The following is a 7,500-nucleotide window of genomic DNA, read 5'->3' as shown; positions in this document are numbered from 1 at the left end:
GAATACAGGAACACCGAAAATTAGGTGGAAAAATTGCAAACAAGATGATATGAGAGAGAGATTAGATAGCAATATGATACAGGAACTTGTTGCGGCCCATCAGATACAGCGGCCCCGTATAGAGATGAGGTTATAAGCTGACGACGAAGACAATATTTTATAAAGAGAATATTACCAGGTGTAGTCTTGGGTGTCCCTCAGGCCGTCTTACCTGTTAATTGGCCGCGTCTTTGTCCAGGTAACACACACACCTTGGCGTCTTGAGATCAAGTCGTAGTGAACATTTGATTGGCTTAAATTGGCTTTGTTGTCTTGTGTGTGTGTGTGTGTGTGTGTGTTACTTTTTATTTTTTTCATTATTTTTGTTTATTGTTTTTTTTTATTTTATTTCCTTCATTATCTTTGTTCATTTTTTAACGTATTGTGTTCTTCCTCTCTTTATTCCTTTCTTTCTCTAATTTCATCATCATCTCTTTCTTTACTGCTTTCCTTTCCTCTCCTCTCCTCTCCTTTCTTTTCCTTCCCTTTCCTTTCCTTTCCTTTCCTTCCCTTCATTTTTTTCTCTTCTTCCCTCTTCCTTTTTCTTCTCTTTTCACTTTTCGCTTTCTCCTCCTTGCCTCATTTCTCTTACCTCATATATCACCTCTTCCATCTCTTTCACCTTCCTCTTCTCTTTCTATTTATTTTGCTTTCACGTTCTCCTCCTCCATCTCCTCCTCCTCCTCTTCCATCTCCTTATTCTCCTCCTTCTCCTCCTTCTTCTCCTTCTCCTTACTTACTTACTTTATCTAATCTTCCTCCTTCCTTTCCTCTCATCCCTCCTCCTCCTCCTCCTCCTCCTCCTCCTCCTCCTCCTCCTCCTCCTCCTCCTCCTCCTCCTCCTCTTCTCCCAGTAAGGTGATAAGTCTCAAAATAACATTACCTAAAAGTCTTGCATAATTCATAACAAAATGTGGTTGCGCCTCTCCATAGAACATTATGAAAACCCCCCAAGCTCGTGGTGGTGGTGGTGGTGGTGGTGTATCAGGAAAATTTTTTAAAAGTAGATGGAAAGAAGGAAAGGTAAAAGATAATGTTATTTTTCCAAGTTTAATAAGGAAGACGATACAAGCTGTGCCCTTTCCTATCCTCCTCCTCCTCCTCCTCTTCCTCTTCCTCCTCCTCCTCCTCCTCCTCCTCCTCCTCCTCCTCCTGCTCTTCTTCCTCCTCCTCCTTTTCCTCCTCCTCCTCTTCACCTTTTACTCTTTCTTGTTTTTCGTTTCATTTTTCCTTCTTTTCATTCCCTTCCCTTCTCTTTTGATCTTTTCCTTCATCTTTTATCTCTTTTTACCACCACCACCACCACCACCACCGCCACCACCACCACCGCCACCACCACCACCACCACCGCCTTGCTGGTTTTGCATTTTTAGGTCCAAAGAATTTTTAAAAGTCCCTGTGTGTGTGTGTGTGTGTGTGTGTGTGTGTGTGTGTGTGTGTGTGTGTGTGTGTGTGTGTGTGTGTGTGTGTGTGTGTGTGTGCAGAGTTTGCTGTGGTTTGTACACACACACACACACACACACACACACACACACACACACACACACACACACACACACACACACACACACACACACACACACACACACACACACACGTATTGCATCTCAAATATTACACTGAATATTGCACAGTATCATTTAATCAAAGGCCAGGTGAGGGTGGGACAGGTGAGGGTGGTACAGGTGAGGGTGGGACAGGTGAGGGGGATGGGGAGTGGGTCGGTGCATTAAGATGATGAAAAGGTGGAAACTGCAAGCTGATTCTATTGGTTTGATTGATTGAGTGACTGATTGAAATAGTTAAAGGTTATACATGCGCTTGGTAGATGGCAAATAATAGTGTGAATAATAAAAGAAATAGATATATATATATATTATTAGGTGGAATGAATTAATGCATAGATAGAACACAAGTAGATAGATTTATTGATAGATGGATGATGACAGAAATAAACAAATAAAGATAAAAGCTACATATATAAATGAACAAGTGAAAGTAGAAATAGACAAATATGAAGTTAGATAGCTGGATGAGAAATGAAATAGATTAAATTGGATAGATTGAAGTAGATAATTAGATAGATGAGGATAGATACAAACAGAGAGAAACAAGGAACACAAACAGTCATTAATAAGGATGATTTAAGATAGATGTAGAAAGACAAACGAATAATCATAAAAAGTACACGGGTTATAGTAAAAATAGATGGATAGATGCAGATACACACAGATAGACAGACACTTCATCTAATCACGTACCTTTTAAATAATCGCATGAAAAAATAAAAGAAAAAAAGAAAAAAAGTTATTCACATAGCCAATCTCATCAACCTCACATTTTCAGCACCAAAACAGAAAAAAAGAAAAAAAAAAGGTGGTCTTGATAATTAAACTGAGCTAATTTAAAACACATTAATTAAAGTGAAATTACAACAGTGTTTGCTTCCTCGTTCTGCGACTGTTGATAGTGCTTGTATGTGTGTGTGTGTGTGTGTGTGTGTGTGTGTGTGTGTGTGTGTGTGTGTGTGTGTGTGTGTGTGTGTGTGTGCAAGCTGCTTTTTTTTTTTTTGCGTAAGTCGTCTTTGTGTGTGTGTGTGTGTGTGTGTGTGTGTGTGTGTGTGTGTGTGTGTGTGTGTGTGTGTGTGTGTGTGTGTGTGTTTGATAGAGCCAGACAGATAGACAAACAGACAGCAGTAAAAAGAACATAAAAAAGAAAGTAAAAAAGAAATATGTACCGTACTGCAAGAGAGAGAGAGAGAGAGAGAGAGAGAGAGAGAGAGAGAGAGAGAGAGAGAGAGAGATTTCACCGTAAACTGAAACATACCAGCGTGAAAAAAATGATAAATAAATAAACAGACACACACACAGACAGACAGACAGACAGACAGACAGACAGACAGACAGACAGACAGATGGATACATGTACTCCCATTAATTGAAGATAATACATAACTTCTACTACTGGTAATACAATACAGCAGACAGGTGATACATAGAGAAAATACATAAAATAGGATGAGTTAGGTTCAGTCACTTATAAAGAACAGAAGAAAAATTAATGAATGTTTATATATGAACTTTGGAACATAATAATGGTGCCTAAAGGATTAAAGAGGAGGAGGAGTAGGTGGAGGAGGAGGAGGAGGAGGAGGAGGAGGTGGAGGAGGAGATGAAAAAGAAAAAGAGGTCAAAAGAGTGATGTAATCTAGAGAGAGAGAGAGAGAGAGAGAGAGAGAGAGAGAGAGAGAGAGAGAGAGAGAGAGAGAGAGATGCAGTGATTAAAATGAAAACATACAAAAATACATCATAACTTTCAGAAACAAATGATAAATGAAGAGAGAGAGAGAGAGAGAGAGAGAGAGAGAGAGAGAGAGAGAGAGAGAGAGAGAGAGAGAGAGAGAGAGAGAGAGAGAGTGTAATATTGTGATGGAGAACAGAAAGATTTTTGCCCGGGGGAGGTGAAAGTGTGTGTGTGTGTGTGTGTGTGTGTGTGTGTGTGTGTGTGTGTGTGTGTGTGTGTTGTGACAGGGGCACTTCAACAATATTCATTAATTTCCTGTTTCATCACTTGTGTTGTTTGTCGAGGGAAAGAAGACAGGAAGGAAAGGAAAGAAAAAGGAAAAGAAAAAGAAGGAAATGAAACGAGGAAATTTTCAAGAGGAGTGGATTAATTTTACCTTGTTTATTGATTTATTTATTTATTTATTTTTTTTTTTTAGGATTTTTTTCATTTTTTTTCCTCGTTCTCTTAATTGTGTTTATTTTTTTCTTATTCTTCTTCTTATCTTTGTTATTTTTATATATTTTGTAGTTTTATTTATTTATGTTTTACCTTTTCATTCATGTATTTATTTTATTTTATTTTATTGTGATTTTCTTTCATTTTCCTTTCCTTATTTTTCCTTTTTTTTTTCATCGAGTTATTTTCAGTTATTTTTACTCCCTGCTTTTTTTTTTATTCTATTTTTCTTTCTTTTGTCTTCCATACTTTTTTTTATTCCTTGTTATTTCAGACATTTTTTTCTTATTCTGTATTCTCTCTCTCTCTCTCTCTCTCTCTCTCTCTCTCTCTCTCTCTCTCTCTCTCTCTCTCTCTCTCTCTCTCTCTCTCTCTCTCTCTCTCTCTCTCTCTCTCTCTCTCCTCAATCAAGTTAGGAAATGAGGTGACGTACAGAGAGGGAAAATTTAGCCGCAGGAACAGGTGTGAAAAAGTGACACTAATGAGAAACAATGGAATCAGGTGAGCCAGAAAAAAAGAAAGGGAAAAAAAAAAAATGAGAGGAGAAAATTGGGACACGAAATGAAAGAAGGGGAAAAGAATGAAATGGAGTGACTAATGAGGTGGTGGCAGTAGAAAAGAAAGGAAGAGAGATACAGTGGAACCTCGGTTACCAAACGCCTCCCTTTTCGAGCTAAATTTTTTAAATCAATCATTGCTTCGGTTGCGGTAATATAATTCGGTTCTAGAACAAAGTTATTTGATTTCATATATTAAAAGACATAGCAAAAGCTGCCGCTTATTACTAATTTATGGTTTCTATAAATATTTACTTCGTTTTGATGTATTTGGAGAAGAGACACAAAATGTAAGACAGTGATTTAGCCTTTGAAGTAAGGTAAATGTGATCCCGTTGAAAGGCCTCGATGTAAACAAACAGTGCTCGCTGCTGAGGAGTAATCCCGAGGCCCCTGTGGCTGTGTCGGTGACCCACGGCGCCACCACTGCCATACAGCTGCATCTTTCCAGTAGCTTTTCCCAGCAGCGAGATCTCTGAGTGTTATCATCTTGGCGGTAAGTGGGGTGCTCCTCTCTGTGGCCCTCTGTAAGGCTCCCCTCACTACGTCGGTGTAAACAGTATCTTCTGGTGAGTTTTGTGACGCTAAGTTCATTCATTACATCCGTTCTCGATAAATAATTTGTGAGCTGGAGATGTGAAGCAGCCATCTTGCTTGAGGCAGCGTGTGTCACAAGCCGCCAAGACAGGAAGGACTGCTGTCGGGGGAGCGGATTAATCCATTTTACATTGATTCCTCTGGGGAAAATAGTTTCGATTTTCGAACATTTTCGATTTCGAACGGCATTCATGATTCATGAACGAATTAAGTTCCATCGTAATAGTTTGGTAATGAAATAGAAAGTTAATGAGTGGATAATTAAATCAAGAAATGATAAATATGTTTAATTAACCGATGTTTTGTGGGAAGTTAATGAAAGGGAATGGTGAAGAAAATTAAATGAATGAAATTTAAAGAAATACGTACAAAGGAAGGAAGGGAGGGAATGAAGAAAGGGAGAAAGGGGTGAGTAAATAAAAGAGGAAGTGAACTCGTGTGTGTGTGTGTGTGTGTGTGTGTGTGTGTGTGTGTGTGTGTGTGTGTGTGTGTGTGTGTGTGTGTGTGTGTGTGTGTGTGACATGCATCGACCATCCATATCAAGGTCAAATAGATACACACAAACACACACACACACACACACACACACACACACACACACACACACACACACACACACACACACACACACACACACACACACCACCACCACCACCACCACCACCACCACCACAACCTAACACAGACTATTGTATGTACCAATATTCCCAGGAGTTAAAAATTATTGAAATATTAATCTTAACTTAACCTAACCTAGCCTCATTTAAACAAACCCATCCTTAAGTAACCCTATCTTAACGCAACGTAACCAAACCTATTCTCCCGTCTCCTCTCTTAACAAAACCTAACCAAACCTACACCTAAGACTAAACTTAACCCTATCCTACCTAAATTAACCCTATCCTAACTAAATTAACCCCATCCTAAACCATTCATAACCTAAACCTAACCTTACCTAACCCAACCTAACTTAACCTACTAACCTAACTTAACGTACCTACCTTAATATATTAACTAACCTAACCAAATCGCTTCCCATGCTAGCACCCACGCAGTCACGATGGCCAGCAGCGTGACTCCCCACCCTCCCAGCGACACGTGAACTGAAGTGACAGGCGGTCGATTCTTTATATATATACCTTGTACAGTGTTTGGAGAGAGGGAGAGGGAGAGTGAGGGGGTTGCCACAGACCGCCACGCCTCCTTCTGAATATTCGTGGCTGTAATGGTGATGGTGCTGATGATGATGATGATGATAATAATAATAATAATGATAATAATAATAATAATAATAATAATAAGAAGAAGAAGAAGAAGAGAAGTAGAAGAAAAAGGAGGAGGAGAAGGAAAGGGAGAAACAGAACAACAACAGCAACAACAACAACAACAACAACAACAACAACAGTAACAGCAATAATAATGAAAATAGCAGTAGTAGTAGTAGAGTCATTTGCATTAATTATTTATCAGGGGCTCCATTCCATAAAGATTATCTTAAATTAATTGCAGACTGAACTGTGTTGTTGTTGTTGTTGTTGTTGTTGTTGTTGTTGTTGTCCTCACAGACCTTTATTAGTGAAAAAGATTTGTACCGGACCTAAATTTTGACATCTACAATATACTCTCTCTCTCTCTCTCTCTCTCTCTCTCTCTCTCTCTCTCTCTCTCTCTCTCTCTCTCTCTCTCTCTCTCTCTCTCTCTCTCTCTCTCTCAGAACCACCGTCAGTGCTTCCCTCAATTTCTCTCTTTTCATTTTCATTTCCTGATTAATGAAACCTTTTTTGCGCTCTCTCTCTCTCTCTCTCTCTCTCTCTCTCTCTCTCTCTCTCTCTCTCTCTCTCTCTCTCTCTCTCTCTCTCTCTCTCTCTCTCTCTCTCTCATTATTGTATTTTTAGTCGTATAGATAGTTACTACTACTACTACTACTACTACTACTACTACTACTACTACTACTACTACTACTACTACTACCACCACCACCACAATCTACTAATTAATTATTGTAGTGTATTTGATATTTTCCTTTTCTTCTTTCCTCAATATCTTTGTTTCCTTTTTTTTTTTTTCCTAAAGGGAAGGGAAGTATTTTTTTCCTAATGGGTCGCCTGATTGGAGAGGAGGAGGAGGAGGAGGAGGAGGAGGAGGAGGAGGAGGAGGAGGAAAAGTAGTATCTCCATTACCTCCCAACATTCTCTCCCATCTCTCTCTATTTTTTTTTTTCCTGTTCCTTATTTTTCCTTCTTTTTCTTTTCTTTTATTATTCTTCATCTCTTCTCACTCATCCTGGCGCTTATTTTTGCCCTTCCTTCCTTCCTTCTTTCCTTCCTTCCTTCCTTCCTTCCTTCCTTCCTTCCTTCCTTCCTTCCTTTTTCCCATCTTTTCTTTATTTTTTGCTTGTCTTTTTTCCTTCATTTATTTATTGTTTTATTATTTCATCTCTTCCGTTTTTTTCCTCTCCTGTTTTCCTTCTTTCATATTTTCTTTTGTTTTTTCAGCTTTTTTATTCTTTCTTTATTTCTTTTCCTTTTTTTCCTATTTCTTTATTTCTCCTTTCCTTCTTAACACT

At 38.7% G+C, this 7,500-nt stretch overlaps 1 protein-coding gene across 3 annotated transcripts in view; it reads left to right on the top strand.

Moving 5' to 3' along the window:
* Nucleotides 1-7,500, top strand: part of LOC135094674 (ribosomal protein S6 kinase alpha-2-like) — a 184,426-nt gene that overhangs the window by 37,393 nt on the left and 139,533 nt on the right. The window lies entirely within an intron of this gene.

Source organism: Scylla paramamosain, chromosome 46 (genome assembly GCF_035594125.1).
Source record: "Scylla paramamosain isolate STU-SP2022 chromosome 46, ASM3559412v1, whole genome shotgun sequence".
Taxonomy (NCBI): domain Eukaryota; kingdom Metazoa; phylum Arthropoda; class Malacostraca; order Decapoda; family Portunidae; genus Scylla; species Scylla paramamosain.
The sequence above is the reverse complement of the archived record's forward strand: the minus strand, read 5'-3'. Positions and strand labels throughout refer to the sequence as shown.